Source organism: Pseudonaja textilis, chromosome 3 (assembly GCF_049901715.1).
Source record: "Pseudonaja textilis isolate UNSWEBS1 chromosome 3, rPseTex1.2, whole genome shotgun sequence".
Classification (NCBI taxonomy): Eukaryota; Metazoa; Chordata; class Lepidosauria; order Squamata; family Elapidae; genus Pseudonaja; species Pseudonaja textilis.
In genome coordinates, this window is record NC_141992.1 from 83,186,797 (window position 1) to 83,205,838 (window position 19,042).

Below are 19,042 nucleotides of genomic sequence, written 5' to 3' on the forward strand. Positions count from 1 at the left end.
CACTCACAGAACCGGTTGTTAAACCTGGTAGTACCCCACCACTGTATGTAGCTAAAAATGATTATCTGCTAAATGTTGTATGGTTAGGTTATGCTCTGTGTGAGCAAAAAACTGATTTTTTTTATCCATAAACAAATCCTTTCTATTCCAAAGAATTTGGTACTACAGCACACTAGTCACTGTTCTTACACCATATAATATTTTAATATTTTTAATATTTTTAATATTTAAATATTTTTAATTTAATGTCTTCCTAAACCTTTAACCAGTTTAAATCACAAATTCATCCATTTTAAATGAAGAAGCTGCAATAAAATATTGGTGTTATTTAAAAAAAATATGTGCAGAAAACGCATTAAAATTATATCAGATGGCCTTTCCTTTCGATGATGCATAGTTAGTGTTACTTTCCTCACTGTCTTAACGAGATGCTGTTTCTTGAACTTTTGATCTACTGGCATTTATTCAAATGTAGTCAATTATTGACAAAACAAATGATTAATAAACTCAAAGGTTATTTATTCAGTTGATTGTCCTCTGAATTACATATCTTGGCAAGCAGATTCTTTTAGGAAACAGTCCAATCCTGGACGATTTAATGTAGGCTAAGTCTTATTCAGTTCAATGGCAGTTTATCATGAGTAAAAGTGTGTATAGAATTGCAGTCTAACTCAGAAGTTAAAAGTAATCAATGATCCTAGTGCTAAATCATCCTAGTGCTGGATAAATCTTTCAGTGTGCTGGCGTATCAGTTTTATAAAAAATGAATGTTCAGCCATGCCACATTTATCTCTTTCACAATCCCCATCTATCTCCCCCAACTATTTTAAAATATTGGGTCAATTATTTACAGCTGTTTATGGGGTTGAAGTGGCAGTTCAAAGACTTCAAACCAAAAATGTCAGTTCCTCAAAATGGACCATTTTTCATCTTTTGGTATTTCTAAATTTAGATTGGAAAAGTGAGGTAGTGAGAAAAGGTGATTGTGGATCAGTCAACTGCTGGACTGACTGTCGATAGTCCATTATCCTTTTCACTTTCTGTAGCTCTGAGTGATTAGTTCAATCATGATGGAAGACTTCTTTAGCATGCAAAACCTCTGAAGAAATCCAATAATGTCACAGGGAAAGATTCTTCTGCTTATGAATAACAGGTTATGAATATCAATACATTCTAAATAGTTTTAATATGGTTGAATTGTATAAGACTTAGATGTTGGTTTCATGCTTCTGTTGCTCAATATCATCTTGTTCAATATTCTTCTGCTCTAAGACCTACTACTCTGGCCAGCAGAATGGAATAAACCAGCTAAACACAGGTGCACAAAACCATCTTCAGGCAATAGGTACCAAGTAAAATAAAATAAAATAAAAAATATGGCTGAAATCTCACAAGATTGACAAAGATCATGAGATTTTGATAATTGGAAAAAGCAGCCCCAGTTCCAAAGGAGAGGCTTAAGTTTATATTAAAACATTTATTTTTCTCTTTCCCCTTCTCTTTTTATGTTTGTCTTAAGCCACACAAAAAAATGAACAGGGAACATAGGAATTCCAATCACATGACAGTCTAGCCATTGAGTTCTCTGGTCACATGTCCATACTTTCTATCTTCGTTCTATGTGGGGGAAGAGACTATTTCATTTAATCCGGCCATAGGATTTCCTTTTTCAAGTATCTGAAAGCAAGTAAGGTAGAAGTTGGTGGAACTTTTAAATGGAAGTAATTAAAATTTTTGATTTTTCATGTAAAAATCCTCAACAAATAATTTAAGCCAGACTCAGTCAGTATTGGTAAGACAGGGCTGGTTCTTTCTCACATCTTATTTTAATTCTTTGCTTCTCCATCATCCTTCATTAATGTAGAAATGGGTAGGAAGCCACAATGTCATTAAGGACTTCAGTAAGTTTGAATATGCATGAAGTTCCCCATGCCTTGGCTTAAAACATCACAAAAACTGAATGTCAAAGTCATACCTGGAAGATTTGGCATAAGTCATATTTTAAAAAGATAAAAGGGAATAAGACTCAAGATGTAAAACATTAACGAAGTTTGATGTCAAAGAAAAGTGCAACGAAGAAAAGAGCCAAGGCTTCTGTTGGAAAAAAAGTTGACATTTATACACAAGAGGGAGTTATAGCAGATGTAATGGAGCCCCATGGTTTTGAGACATGCAGGGAGAATCTTATGAACCTCTTCAAGGGAACCCTGAAAACAGCCCTGTGGAGATTGAGTATGCTCAGCGACAATGGAACAGTAATGATTGTGGTGTGAATAAACACACAACTGGAAGGGAATAGAAATTGGAATTTTGTATCCTGAAAGATGGCATGGCACACCATCTGGAGGAAGGCCATGCTGTTTCAAGCCTCACAATAGTAAGGCATTTCTTACATCAACACTTGTGTCTAACACTTAATGTGTTTGTTAAGAAAGGCCCACATGCTTTTGTTATAAAGACAGTCTGCAACTAAAGAGACATGATTCATCCCAGTTTAGAAAAGACAGCAAAATGCCTTCCTTTACAGAAACTTAGGCAAGACGTGTCCCAAACAGAAGGGATTAAGGTGAGCTTCGCAAAGCACCTCTTGGAACCAACGTTGTCTTCTTCTAATGCTTCTACTTTTCCCCGTTAACACTAAATCATTGCTTAAGGGCAAGAGTTATAAAAATATTATCCACGTAATAATCCTTCTACTGATTTTAATTATGCTAAAATTGAGTCATAAAGCAGTTAAGTTGTAAATTCATATTTTAATATAAGCATACACACATCACTGAGTTTCCTGTGATGTGGTTTACATATCTTATATGTAGATGTATAGATCACTTTATTTCACTGATTTTAATTAAAAAGGGGAAAAAGTTGGGTTATTTTAATAATTTGTCATGGCAAACGTTCAAGTTTATTATATCACCCAACTTGTTCACCTCAGCAAAAGCCTTTTGGTAGTTAAAGTAAGTATAGGCAATCCTCGACTTATTTAGTGACTTTTCGAAGTTACAATGACATTGTAAGTAACTTAAAACTGGTTGTCACACTTACAACCATTGCAGCAACCCCATGATCACATGATCAAAATTCAGGGACTTGGCAATCTATTTACAATTTACAATGATTGCAGCCCCAGGGTTATTTGTGACTTCCCTAGATGGCTTTCAACAATGGGAGGCAATGGGAGAAGCTAGATTCATTTAACGACTGCATGATTCCCTTAACTCCAGTGATTCACTTAACAACCATGGCAAAAAAGGGTTGTAATATAGAGTGTGCCTTGCTTAGCAAGTCCCAATTGTAGCTGCACTCCAAAGATTTTGTGTGTCATTGGCTGAAATGGAATAAATTGTATCACATGCTTATATTAAACAAATTCTCATCCTGGAATGAAGGAAGGAGAAAAAACTAGAGTTTTCTGCTTTCTTTCTTTACAGTTGATACCTTGACCATGATCCTTGTATCTGATGGATTCTTCCTTCAGAGATAACTTAGTTTTGTTCTCTTTCAAAATCCAAAGAAGAAACGAAAGGCCTTTGTTAGCTTTCTGGATTTGGAAGGGAACAATGATTCCTATCACCCAGAAAGAGTCCTTTTCTCTCTCTCTTTCTTTCTTTCTCTTTCCTTTCTTTCTCTCTTTCTTTTTCTTTCTACCTCTCCGTCTTTCATTAGACAAAGCTAATCCAGTTTCTAACCTATTCAAGCTATAAGGCAAGAATTTAATACCTATGTTCTTCTATTCTTCTTCTATTCTTCTAAGTGTCCAGAAGCTGATTTGATCATTTCTTCTGCACTAATTGCACAACAACAACAACAAAAAACCCCTTTCATTTGTAGTCAACACATTTCTTCAATTCCATCCTTTTAGGAAACTCCAACTTTTCTTTTTACATTTTCTTTCCAAGAGCTGAGAAATCCTTTACTCTCCTCTTTTTTTTTCTTTGCAAAAGAAAAGAGGTCAGATCTATTATTTTCACTAGACATGCTGTATCAAAATGCTTTTTAGTCCACAGCTTGCTCAAGGACAAACATTATTTTCTCTAGATCTTGCTGCATTACTCTCTTCATGTTTATTTATTTTGTGTATAATTCCAATTCCCCCTGATCGATTTAACATCCCCAGTTTAACATGTGATTCTAATTCCCCTGATATATGCTTTGAACTTGCTTTAGTTCAGCTCTAATAAACAAGCTACTACTTTTTAGAGCTTTATTTATGTTCTTTGTGTATAAATCTGTGTACCAGATTTTATTTAAATGCCCATAGTCAATGTCACAGAATACAGCATTTGTGTGTTCAATTTGTGCATTTGTAAGGCACAAGCATGTATGGAAACGAACACACTTTATAACAAAACCTTGTGATATCTCTTAAAATAACCAAGTTCATTTTTCATTATTATCTGCATAGAGCACTATAGCGCTGAGGCAAAATAACAAATTGCTTTCCTTAAGCCTGTTAAGATATTATCAACCTCCCAGGTAAACCAGATCGGAAACAGGATTAGAGGAATTAATTCTACTGTATTTTAAGACTACATTACAGAAACATGCAAGTCTGAAGGTACAAACCATTACCCTCCACTTTTAACTGCTTGTTCTATTAGGATAGGTCCTTCCTAAATTTCTCTTTTTGACTGTTAGGTCACTGAGCACTTCCGATTCTCCAGTCTGATTGTTTCTTTGGCAGTATCTCTTCCTCTCTTTCTTCAAGGTCACCCATACATTCCATTATAGATTATCGCCAGAAACAAAATGCAAACAGAAACTGAATCTGATTATGTGAATAGTTTTGCATAGATCCATTTTTCCTCGCATGCTCTAATTTTATAACATTTTCCTGTGATTGTAGGCATCACACCATTACTTTAAAAAAAATAAAAATGCTTTTATTAGTCGTTTTAGGAACATACATAACCAAGGAAGGAGAAAGAACAAAAGAAATGGATAAAAAATGTTACAAATGAATAAACAAGGCTTAACAAATGCCATGGAAATAATAATTTTCCAGTACATCATTGGGGTTACAATTTTTATAGTTTCCATAACCAGATTGTAACCATTTAGTTTTCATGCACTTCTCATTGTACATCTGTAAGACTTCTATAACAAGAAGCTTTTATGAGTAACTAGACAATTGGTTAGTCCTCTGTTGGTCCTCATTTCAGAGATATTTATTTACCTAAACAGAGAAACAGAATGACCAATGACAAAAAAGCAGTGGAAGAAAGAATGGATTCTGCTTCTTATCACCTTGACAGTAGCTGACGGTCCTCTAGCAACTAATGGTAGGACAAGTCTACTTGGCATCCAAGGGCTAGAGAGGGACTGGTCTATTAAACCTCCAGGTGGCAGCACGGTAGCATTGAAGCAACCACAAATTTGTCAAATTTTAATCCCAGAGAAGTCATGGGTTCCAGATTTTAGATACATTATGGAAGTTAGTCCATTTGAAGTATCTTGGTTCAAAAATTGTTGCCTTAAGATGCATTGTTTCACCCAGTTAAAGGTTACAGATACAAGACTTTTAATAGCATATAGATAACCCCAATACTCTAGAGATTATTCTTTGCTGTGCCTTTAACTTCAAGAGGCTTCTCTTAAATCAGAACTGGCATAGTCCAACCATGTTTTTTTTTTAAATGAAGTAACTCAGATTTGTTTTAAATGGAAGGAGGACACATTGGCTGTGACTTGTAGCATAAATTTAAAAAATGGCTTTTTTTCCTTCCAAGAAAAAAAGTGAAAGACTCAAAAGAACCATATAATGTCCAAAGGGGTTACTAACCAGAAGAACAATGTACACTGCTTTTAAAGGGTTTTTAATAGGCCAATTCTACACTTTTGTTTTAGAGGCAGCTAAGCACAGAAATCCAAAGACACTACCAATATATTCAATATTCAGTATATCTCTATGGACTTAATATATGCTTGGTGTGATTGAACCTTTTGGACTCTCTATTGCAACACAGGGATATTTCCCAATGTTATTCCTGACCCAGAAAGGATTTGCATGTCAATCCACATAAGAGGAACTGAGAAAGGGACTTATACAAGTAGTCCTCATTTACTGACTGCTTGTTCAGAAATTGGTTGAAGTTATGATGGCATTGAAAAAGGAAACTTATGACCAGGTCACTGAAATTGTAGTCACTGTAATTAGTGCCCTGAGGTCAAGGTATTGTGATTTGGATTCTGGGCAACAGGCACACAAAGATCACAGCATCCCACAGTCATGTAATCTTCATCTGTGGCCTTCACAGGTGGCTTCCAACGAGCAAGGGTAATGGGGAAGCTGGAAAGAAGTTGTTAAGTCATGGTTATGTGACATCATACTTAACAAACCACAGTGGTTCACTTAATCACTACAGCTGGAACTGAGGTCATGGTAATGTGATGTTTTATTTTATGACTGTGTAATTAGTGGTCCCAATTACGATCAGTAAATGAGGACTCCCTGTACAAAAATAGAGGACTATCTGTACAAAAAGAAAAAGGACTCTACTTCTGGGACAATCAAAAATAAACAATTACAATAGCTTTAAACAGTGAAGTAAATATAGGATGGTCCTTGGAGTGCTGGAAAGTAAACACAGCTGTGTTGACCTAGGGTAGTTAGCACAGAGAGGGAGCAGAGAAAAACTTTATTAAATTAATATCTTTATTAGGTTAAGTGAAAACTTTTGAGTTTCTAAGTTGAATTACAACATCAAAAGTGGCCAATATTTTTTATTCTAAATCAGCTTTCAAATCTTTTTTTTTATCTAAATCCCAATGCAAAAAATAGAACTTAAATATGAAATAGAAAGTTTACCTCAATATCTAAGTTTGCAGTGGACTTCTGAATAGAGATAATGGCATATATTATAGAAAGGAGCTAAGGGCACTAATGGAAGCATTATTCAGGCAGGAACTCAAACAATAACTTAAGTGTTTTCAGCTGGGCCTGCAGTTCCTGCTCTTAATACAAGTTACATCAGCATCTTGGTGAATTCCCCAGTTAATGTCCTGTACCAGAATAGGTATTAATCAGTACATAAAATGTTACATTATTTCTCTACCATTCATTCAGGAGGCTTCTCCTTTCTACCATCAAGGATCTTTTATGATAAACCCAATTAATACATGGCACGTGGTTTCACTACTTTAAAATTGGCTCACCTTTTAAGATGCCAATGTAAAATTGTATCTAACTGGGTCCAGAGAGAAGCAAGTAAAGCTGTTTAGCCAAAGCTGAACTAAATTCATGGACCAATTTGAGGAGGGTTCCATGTATAACACTCATTATGCTTTCATCCGAGTCTTCTCGGTCTCAGAAGCTAACAGAGTACAAAAGGGGGATTATGTAACATTTCTCCTCCCAAAATTGGGCCCCTGTCTGATCTCAGAGGAGATGTAATATATTTTATGAGTCTTAGGTCTCTAATAGTTCATTCTATAATTCTCATCCAATCCTATGGGTAACATGAATAGAAAGTGCTGATGCCCTACTTTACTAAGGACTTGAAACTTGAAAGACTATCGAAAAACAAGTCTCTGTTTGAACAGCTCTGCCTGAAGGAAAGAATTGCAGAGGTTGGAAGGAGCCATTTTGGAGCTTAAGTCCAACCTTCTACTTGGTGCAGAAATATCAATAACAAATGGCTATCCAGTAATCTGAAGGTCATTACTTTATTAATAGGCTCCCTTAATAAACTGCTTTTAGCATTAGAACATCTTTCCCCCACATTTGATTTTATCAAACAGCCTGCTGTCTTCTTTAATGCGATACCTCTTCAGAACACAGGTTGTCCTTGACTTGAGACCATAATGGAGCCTGCCCAATATGGTTATCAGTGGTGACAGATCATGATAAATCAGAACATCACGTGACTAGACCAGATTTTACAACCTTTTTAGCAGTGGTCATTAAGCACTGGAAGGGAATACCGATTTTCAGGAAAAATGTCATAATTTGCAATCGCATGACTCTAGGATGCTGCAACCAGCCATAAATGCAGACCAATTGCTGAGTGCACAAAATGGGATCACATGACTATGGGAGGGAACTGGCTGTTGGATCATAAGTACCTTTTGAAGAGCATGTTGTAATTTTGAATGGTTGTTAATCATAAGTTGAGGTGTACTCAAGGTACTTGAAAAATGCTGTAATAGACTCTTTCAGTCATCATTTGTCCCACTAAATATCTTTCAGTTTGTCTTAAACATAGGTATAAATCCAGAAATGGACATAATACTTGAGGTGCAGTCTGGCCAGTGCAAAATTAACTGGAGATGTGAAGTACTATGAAGACTACATCTGAACCTTTTTCACCATTCAACTATTTTTCACTAAATGCCATTGTCCTACTACCTTCTCTACTGGTACCATTATTATGATTATTATCCTTTGTAGGATCCAATCTGGGTCAGTCACTGGGACCAGAGGTTTTGTCTTCTGAGCTTTCAGACTCACGAGAGAGCCCTTCTTCAGGGAATTTTTCTCTAGCAGAATGGGTGCTGTTCTGTATGTGGTGTTTATAGTGCTTGTTATAAGTGGCCTTTTAGATATTGATTGAGGTGTGTTAATGGCTGGCTTTTAAGTTATTAGCTGTCATTTACTTGTGCTGCCCAATCCTCACCTTTTAAGTACTTGATAGGCTGGTGGTAAGTCAGCACTCCTGTTGACTGACGAGGGACCCGTTTCACAAGCTTCAATAATTTCCCTGGATGTTTTTGTGCCTGCTCGTCCCACAAACTTAGTAGGTGCTAAATTGAATGTCTGTCCTTGTTCATTGCAGTGTGATACTACCAATGAGTTCGGGTCTCCTCATCTGACCGCTTGCTTATCCTTTGTATTTATGATTACTACTTTGTTTTTTGCATGTACACTGAGAGCTTATGCACTGGAAACAAATTCCTTTTGTGTCTAACCACACTTGGCCAACAAAGTATTCTATTCTCTCTACTCTACTCTACTCTACTCTACTCTACTCTACTCTACTCTACTCAACTCTACTCTAAACAAAGTGCTTTGCACTTAACATTTACTCTACTCTAAACAAAGTGCTTTGCACTTAAAGCTGCACTAAGTCCATTAAGTAATTTTCACTTCTTTAACCTATCATGATTATATTGAATTTTTCTTCTAAGGAATTCTTGATTCAAGAAATGTAAGCAGCATATATTTTTTGAGAAAGATACTTGATTTCATACATTGAACTTCCTATAGAACTTGATTAAGAGGCAGTATTTAATATAATTCATCAGATAGGCCTGATTCTGCAGTGAAAGCTGTTTGAATAAATTCATTCTAAAATGATTTATAATCTATTGCGATGGCTAAAGTGAACCTCAGTCTTTAGGTATAGCATTTATACCAGCTGATGCTGCAATCAAATGATAAAGGAATGACTGACAGAAATTACCAAATTTAAAATAAACTGGGAATACATTAGAGCTCATGAACTCAATTTTGTTTTAATCATCTTCAGAAAGTTGGATGACATTTTTAAGAGTAGTGCTAAAACCCAGCCATGCCTCCAGTGTCATTCATTTCCCAAGCAAGAGACATTTCAAAGAGCCAGAAGGATGCTGAAACAATTTTTTTCCCAGGGGAGTCATATTCAAATGACATATATCTTCTTCCACCACAGCTTGTGTCATCCTTGCACTTTCTCTGCAGTTTCCTCAGGAAGAAATTATGGATACCCAAACATACGATTTTTACTAGTGCTCCTCTGGTGTGCCTGCAAATATACTTCTTTCAGACACTCCATTGGTGGGGACATATGGGGCAACCAAAGTAGAATGGTGGTTGAAAAGACTTAAAATGGTGAAAAAGCAGATAAGATTCTTGCTGATAAGCGTAAAAAGAAATCTTGAAGAAAGCAACAGACCAAGTGACTAAGTAGGCTGCACTAATTGTGGTGAATGGATGTCTCCATTTTTTTTTAATGTGTAACCCACCTTTATTATTTTTACAAATAACTCAAAACAGTGAACATATCTAACACATCTTCCTCCTGGCTTTCATGGCTAAGGCAGGACTTGAATTCACGGTCTCCTACTTTCTAGCCTGCTGACTTAACCACTGGTCCTTCACCATCTCCATCTCTCTCCTTGTTTAGATTCTGGATTTATTCCAGGAAGAATTCGAAAGAATAATGCTCTTCATTTAATTCACAATGTGGTCCGTAAGCCATGTTTGGGATTCTCCCCAATTATTCTTCCCACAGCATTCTGGATTTCTGCTGCTGAATTCCTTGCTTCATGATACCATTAACATCTCCAAGACCAGCTTAAAATTAGATACAGAATGCTGAACTAGATGGATATTTAGTCTGAGCCAGCAGAATTGTTTTTCATACTCTGTTCTAAATACTGCAAAGCATTTTTCATAGTGTTCATCAAGGGCAAATTAACATATCTCCAGAATTAAGAGGTGTGAGAAGCATTTACTATATAATAATTTTGATAAATTGTTACCCCTTGGAAGAAATATTTAATCAACGTGCACATTTATTTGAGTGATTGGTTAATTCAGTTGATATAAATGTTCCCAAATATGCTGCTTCACATAATTTCTTTAAAATTTCCTTCAAGTCTGACTTGATTCCTGTGATCTCACGGACATGGTTTTCTTTGCAGTGATATAAAAGTGGTTTGCCATTGTCTTCTGGAATGTTTTTAAATGTCTCAATCTAGACTACAATCTTGGTGTCCTTGGTGCTGCCACTTGACCAAGTCCTACAACCAACAGTTCCAAAGAAACACCTTTTCCCAGAATGAAGCACACGTCAATAGAATATGTGCAACCTGCTGTAAAGGTATCCTCTGCAATACCTTTGCTTGATGATGACAGTTAGATATTAACCCCCAACTTTCTGTGAAAACCAGCATCATTAACAATGTGGCAGTATTGGTGATATTGGGGGCCAGTGAGAAACTACTGATTGGTGATACTGCTGGCAGGTGAAATACCTTTAGCATACCCTTTAGCTCTCTTCAATTATGTACTTTATTTTTATTGTTTTACTATTGTTATATTTACATACAGGAGATGGGGAGCTGAGATGGGCAGCAAATAAATTTAATACAGTAATAAATAAAATGTGAATGGAGGGATGGATGGGAAACAGCAATCTGGATATGACTGAAATATATCCTTTGAATAGGAATTAACTGAAGAAAATCTTACTATTTTAGGGGTTCTAATAAATATTACTTCACCTGGTTATCAGTTAAATGTGGTGCCCCTATTATATTTTTAATCCAAGGTTCCATGTATAACCAAAGTTCCAAACTATTGGTGTTCACAACTGTAATATTCTTAGCAAGATAACTTCTTTTGAATTCAAAGTGAAATTCATCAAACATTTTCATGCCTAAATTTCAGAAATGATGGTCTCAGGAGACTTGAGCTACTCAAAGGTAAACAAAGTCACTACTGAAACAGCTCATGATTACACATAACAACCTCTGCAGATGTTCATCAGCTCAATGACAGCAGTTCTTCCATCACTTGGTGCATTATCAAGAATGAGAGACAATATCCTTTAAGCTTAGGTTCTTGGCCTTCAGAGAAATAATAAACTCTTGGAATCTTCAATGATGATTAAAGTCAGACAACTGTGGAAATGGTACCTGTGCACATGGAAACAATCTCATTAGGTTTTAGGTGGCTTAATGAAGCCTGGAGGTGGCACTCTTGTAATGGAAAAGAGCAATGCTTTTCTATCAGACTAAAGAATTTTGACATCAAGCTGATGGGTCATTTTCCTGCTCCACACTAAAGGGCTCACAAGCTTTCAAATTTTTGCAAATAGGTCTGGAAATCTCAGTGCCTATTATGTCATATTACTAGCATTTGTTCAAAGTAACACCTTATAATCCAAGGAAATACTCTCCTCTTACTTGAAAGGCTGGGCTTCTGAGAAAAATTGGAGAAGCTTGTAGAAACACTATTAAGTTTCTGCAAGGTAGAAGAGTGATCCTGGAGCCCTTATTCATCAGTCTTTGAAAGAAGAACAGTACATATAATTGATATGTACATAAAGAGACATGTATTATTTTGGATGTTGGATATATTGGATGTTACATGTGTAACACCCAATATTTTAAGAAAGGAACATTTATTTTAACAAGAACATGTATTGTTTTCTGAAACACCTTGCTTTTTTATTTAAAACAACATGTATTGTTTTCTGAAACACCTTGCTTTTTTATTTCTGTTTGATCTCTGCAAAGTCCTTTTAGCTGTATTTGCCAAAAGGAGCAAACAGATTTTGACATCTACTAGAAGCCATATTGATAACTCATGGTGGAGCCAGAAACACAAAGGGTAAAATAATAAGCAGTATATTGCTTTATTTGGCTGTATTTAAAGAAAACAATATATAGACATTGTTCTATTATTCTGTAAAGTAAAAAACTTTTTTAGAGATATTCGGTGCCATCAAAATCTCATGCTCATTTACATGGACACAAGATTTCAACCAATCTATTGTGTAACATTGATTAAAATGTATTTTTAAATATTTATTGGTATATTTATTTGATTGATCAAAGAAATGGAAACACCCAAGTTCAATATATGTCACCCTTTATCTACAAAAATGTTTCCAAAGTAGCTTCTCCCCCGCCCCCCAAAAAATAAATTACTCCAAACTAGCATTACAGGAAGGTGACACATATGGACCTGCACAGAAAGAGAAGCCATCAAGAATAATTTATAGCAGAGGTGTCAAACTCAAATTCATTGGGGGCTGCATCAGGTTTGTGTTTGACCTTGGGGGGCTGGGGTGGGTGTAGCCAGGGTAGGCATGGCAGCATGACATCACTTGTGTTGTGGGGTGCCTGTGGTGGCGTGAGCACTCTGCCAGTGATAACGGGCTCCTGAACTCCATTTTCGGTTGGGACAGTCTCCTGCAACCCTCTACCAGTGAAAATGGAGCTCCATTTTCATTGGCAGAGCACCGTGGGCCGGACCTTCACTATTTCCGGAGCGGCTCCATGGGTCAGATCTAAGCACCATGCGGGCTGGATCCACCCCCTGGGCCTTGAATTTGACACCCCTGATTTAGAGTAAGAAGTCATAGATTAGATAGAAGAGTAAGTCTCCTTTCATGATTGCTCCTTGGCTGTCTAATTCTTAATTACTAATCAGCTTTTTATATAATAAAGGGCAATCAGGCCATAAGAGGAAGCTGAATATTTAAGTTACACCTATCTAATTGGGCAGAACCACGTGCTACAAACAAAGACATGACCTCCGGCAAGCTTATTCTGAATTCTGCAGGCAACTTTTATTTTCTAACCGTTCACTGTAAAAAAGCAGTTGGGCTTTAAATGGATTGTAACTTTGTTCCAGTGAAAATAATGGGATTCACAGCTTACTATAATCGGTTACTATAACTGATTTGCAACAAGGGCTTTTAGACTTAACTTAAAGCCATTAGTGTTGTATGAGAAAGCCTAAAGGAATGGCTCTTTTTATTGAACTTCCTAACAAAAGTTCAAGTTTTACAATAACATTTGTTTTACCATGACATTACTATAAAACGGAGCGGGAAATATCTAACATTCTGTAAATCCCAAAGTACTTATTTTACAATTTCAATTTATTTAGTTCTTTGGGGGTGGGGGTGGGGGAAACCAAAGAAAAGATTTGCAGACATATTCCATGTTATATATAAATGTGAGTTAAGGATGCTACGAAGCAGATGTAAAACTAAGGTGATGTGTTCTATGTTATGGTACACATGGTGAACTTACCATCTGATTTAACTCTAAATCAAGTAGTAGTTAATTTGTCTTGATTTAATATATGGATGATATTATTCTTTAAAGCTGCTTCTACATTTTTGAGAATAGCTGATTCATTGTAAATCTATAGTATGTCACAAGAGAAATCCCTAATGAGTAGTATAACTGTTGTAACAATTGTCTTTGAGTTCTCACATTGTTGCACCATAGCAAAGTAGCCCTTAGAGTCGATTTGGTATAGTGGTTAAGTTGCTGGCCTAAAACCAGGAAACTAAAACCATGAGTTTTAGTCTCATGAAATCCGGCTGGGTGACTTTGGTTGAGTCACTCTCTCTCAGCCCAAGTCACCTCACAGGATTGTTGTTGTGGGGAAAATAGGAGGAGGAGGAAGTAGTAACGTGTGTGTTTGCCACCGTAAGATTTATAAATAGTAATAAAAGCAGAAAAAAAGTCAGATAAACAAATAAACCTACTCTGACTGTAGATAAATACCAGCCATTCCTCCCTCAGGCTCCAATATCTTCCACTTCCAGTTAACTATGTCATGTATCCACATCCACTTTATGATCCACAATTCTGTGGGCTTATGTACATAGTATGGAAACGTTAATATAAGTGGCACTCACCAGTGGTGGGATTCAAACATTTTTACTACCGGTTCTGTGGGTGCGGCTTGGTGGGCGTAGCAGGGAAGGATACTGTAAAATCTCCAGTCAGAGGTGGCATTTGGTGGTTTTCCAAACTACTCAATATTTCCGCTACCGGTTCTCCAGAACTGGTCAGAACCTGCTGAATACCACCTCTGGCACTCACCCTGCATGTGGATTTGAATAAGGCTGTAATGAAGTGTATGTCGCTGTCTGTATGAGCATGTAGGGGGAAATAAGGGCACCTATCCTAAAAAAAAACCCTCTTCGAATCCTTGGCCTTTGAAGAGAGGTGGTTTTCTTCCCGGCACCTAATTTTTGAGCTGCAGCTTTTATTTTTTTATCAGATCTCTTCTGGTGCCTTCCAGGCTCCGCCGGAGTGTTTCTTTCGAAGAACTGGTCAAGACAGCTGTCAGCTTCTCAGACGTTCTTTGAGTTCTTTTTACAACAGTCAAGAAGCAGCTTAATGCAGACAATTCAGAGGCATGGCATACAAATACAAATGAAACCGTGTCAAGGAAAATCCTGAAATGTTAAATGATGGTGAGGGTGATGAAGTTCTCACAGTTCAGTCCCTCTCCACGGTCACCAACCGCACTTCAAGTGGGCTGTATTTATGTTTGCCTCATCCTGCAGTCCAGTGGCTCGCATTCACATGATTGCATTTTTACAACCATTTTGCCAAAAACCAGCATTCTAATTTTTTTTTTGGCAAATAGTTAAGAACCACAGCTTAATAAGTGCTATGATAAAAGTCATAAAACTTTACTATCATGAGTTAGGACCATAATGGAAAATCTCCAAAACAGCCCTAATTCAAGGACTACTTGTATGATAATTACAGGTAGTCCTCAACTTACAACAGTTTGTTTAGTGACTGTTCAGAGTTACAATGGTGCTGAAAAAAGTGACTTATGGCCATTTTTCACAGTAACGACCTTTCTAGCATCCCCGTGATCATGTGTTCCAAATTCAGATGCTTTGGCAACTGACTCACATTTATGACGGTTGCAGTGTCCCAGAGTCATGTCATCCCCTTTGGCAACCTTCTGACAAGCAAAGACAATGGGGAAGCCAGATTCACTTAACAACCATGTTACTAATTTAACAACTGCAGTGATTCACTTAACAACAGTGGCAAGAAAAGTCATAAAATGGGGCAAATTACTCACTTCACACAATTCTCACTTAACCACACAAATGTTGGGCTCAATTGTGAGTGTAAGTTGAGGATTACCTATATTGCCCTCCGAGTTGGCACTGAAAGAAAACAACAACTTTTACTTGCCTTTGCATCATTTATAGAAATGTCTAGCTTACAGTATGATAGAAGTACCATAAAATATTTTTTTTTAAAAAAATGCCGAGCTTTCAAAATATTATAAAATGCTGTAGTCTGTTCCTCAGCAGTGCACCAAAAAAAAAAAAAGTGTTGAATTAGATTGCATGCATTATTGGTGCCTTGTTCTTTGTGTGCTTATGGATTTTTCATAAGCTTTGAAGATTTTTAAATCTGACAAGTAGGAAACTAATGGGAAATTGGCAGCTGAACAGCTGAACAACCAAGTTACAGCAAGCAGGCTTTAATCCAAGTCACTCCCTTCCTCTCCCCACCCCCATAGCAGGACTGTTGATTGCATTGTTCTCAAATGTTCCCGCTGGGAGACCTCATTGCTCCCTAACCAACATAAGTCTTTTTTTTTTTTCTTGCTTACAGATGGTACATCTCTTGCTACGGAAAGCTTCGGCAAAGCTTGGGCTGCCACATCATTGCACCGCTTTTGTTCCCTTTTCCGAAAAACATTCACTGAATTTTAAGTTAATGGACCACATTCATCTATGATGCAAATCCTTCAGAGCGGCCATTAACTTCAGTGGAATTGAGGCATGGGAAATATTATTTTCTATTTAAATAATCAGATCCTATTTATATGCAAAGACTGGCTTGAACCTAAGGAAAAATTAGAGGATAGTCTATTGTGTCTACTTCTATCCCCTTTCACTCTGCACACATGCGTGCCCAAGACTGGGTGGGGAGGAAAGGCTTCAGCTGAGACCTTAATTCGTATCTCATTAGTATTCATGTGCAGAAGGCATTGTCATTTAGTTAAATTTGTAGCCCAGACAATCCAAGAGATTTGAAATGAATTCCAATCATTTTAAATGAGGTCAAATAAACAGTGGATGTGCCAAGGTAGAGTAAATGGAATCTCCTATCCGTTAAAACCCCTACCTTAAGATTTCAATGTCAGTCTCCCGCAAGGTGATCAGTTACTCATAGCGCTCGTCCAAAAAGAATAAAAGGAAACACATTTGCATAACATTTGCATGGACTGCTGTAATTATATGTGAATTTACATATGAGCATCTCACTGTAATAGGAGACCCTAAGGATAGCTGACCCACATGCTGTTCAGGTGCTGCTTACGTGATGAGTAACTTCAAGCCACTGCTGTCTTTTCTTAATTGTACTTCACTTTCCACTTGGATCTGAAACAAGAACCCTTTCAAATAAAGCAAGAAGTTGAGGTTGGCTCCTGGTGAAAACCTCAAAAGCTTCATGAAAACACCCACCCAGCTTTGGGGGGAGAGAATTAGTTTGCCTTTGCTCTCCTGAGAGGGGAGGGGATAATTTACCAGTCTGGAGACCATCAAGTTTCCCTGATGATCTCACATCCAAGTATTAATCCCAGGCAAAGTTACTCTGGAACTAGTCTCAGCTGAATCCTTCCAATATAGAGTTAAAAAAAAAAAACCTGCCCTCTCTAGATTGACACATAGAGACGCTGAAAACTCTTGCAGGACAGTGTCAGGATGGGAATGGTAAGAGAATTTGCTGTGTAGCTTCTCATGATTGGGGATTGCTATGCTTTGTTTTATGAGTTGATATTTGGCTCCCCTCACTTCTTGAAGGTGACCTGTACAACACACTGTGTCGTGACTGGGTTGGTGATTTTACTATGGGGAATGGTCCCATGAACTTTGTCCCAATTTCTTGCTAGGGAGTCTTAACCTCAGATATTTGGTGGAGAGATAGACCTTTTCCCCCAGCTGGAATGGTCGTTGCAGGACTTGGTGTTTATCTGCCTGTTTCTTATAGGGAAGATGAAAGGGAGAACTGGTCCGCTCACCATCAGGTCGGGCACAGGAGACAACTCCAATATCTAATCAAGTGGAAGGGCTACCCTTTATGAGAGGCATCTTGGTTAAAGAATAGGAACAACCATGATCGCCTTGTGACGAGATTCCATGCAGAAAACCCAACCAAACCTGGGGGGGGGGGTGTTAATGCATTTGTTAACGTTCTCATTCAAGAGAGAGAGAGAGAGAGAATGGGACAGAAGGAGAGGGAGAGCGAGAGAAAGAAAGAGAAACATTTGAAGATCGGTTGCAGGAACTGGGTATGTCTAGTCTAAGGAAAAGAAGGACTGGGGAGACATGATAGCACTGTTCCAATATCTCAGGGGTTGCCACAGGAATTCTGGGAGTTGAAATCCACAAGTCTTGAACTTGCCAAGGTTGAAGACCCTTGGTCTAGACCAAACCTGGGCATTTTACAGCTCCCACATCTGACTCTTTGGCTCACCCTATCTGGGCCACGAGAGGTCAATCAGCACTCAGATATCATCTGGAGCAGCCTGAGGAGCTGAGGTGATGGAATTTGAGGACATCAAACCAGGATACATTGGTTCAGCCCTACACAACAGTCCCAGTTTTGTATGTGAACCCTTGGGAAAATTAATTGCCTCAATTAATTAACTAATTGACCATTATTTTTGATCGACAAGGGTAGAGATACCAAATCAGAAGAAGCAAAATGAACTTGTGAGCCTCCTGTCATCTAATGAACCATCCCTCCATTCTTCCCTCAGCCTAGGACATACAGGTTCTTCAGGAGGTAATTGTCTAGCTTCAATGAATTAGATAATGAAGTAGGTTTATCTCCTCCAGAGATCCCTGTAAATAAAATTGGAAGAGAGAATGCTTCTTTAACTTATATACATGCATACATGTGTGTGTGTGTAAGTATATATATGTATATATTTGTGTGTAAGTGTGGGTTCCTCGGTCTTGCCCATCTTGCTTTCTTCTAATTGGTTATTCAGCAAGCTAGGCTGTAAATTTGAGAGGCAGCTTGTTTTAGTGGTTAAGGCACCAAACTAGAAACATGAGTTCTAGTCTTGCCTTAGTCATAAAAGTCAGTTGGCCGACTTTTGGCCAGTCACTCTCTCTCAGCCCAACTCACCTCACAGGGGGATTGTTGTGGGGAAATAGGAAGAGGAAGGTGTGTTGGATATGTTTGCTGCCTTTAGTTATTGGTGAAAATAAGGCAGGGCATAAATAAATTGTGTATGCCCTGGTTCCAGTTAGCATTGCTCTCCAAACTACCTCTTCCACCCACTCAATTCCTCCCCTTCAGAAATAGTTGTTCATCTTTAATGTAAAATTCTACAAGTTCATTAAGATTACCTGTTGCTTACTGGCTGCTATTGCTTCCATTCATTTACCAGCATCTCTGTAATTTTTCTCAGAAAGCAAAGTCAGCTTCCATTAATTGGACACAACAAACAAAGATGGCCAATTCCCATTTTTTTTTCCTTTTTCTAAACTGTTCCAGATTAACTTTTTCTCTGTTTCTTGTTTTTCTTATACTG

The 19,042-nt window shown here is 37.5% G+C and overlaps 1 protein-coding gene across 1 annotated transcript in view; it reads right to left on the minus strand.

The window, feature by feature from the left end:
• Nucleotides 1-19,042, minus strand: part of OLFM3 (olfactomedin 3) — a 204,002-nt gene that overhangs the window by 98,603 nt on the left and 86,357 nt on the right. The window lies entirely within an intron of this gene.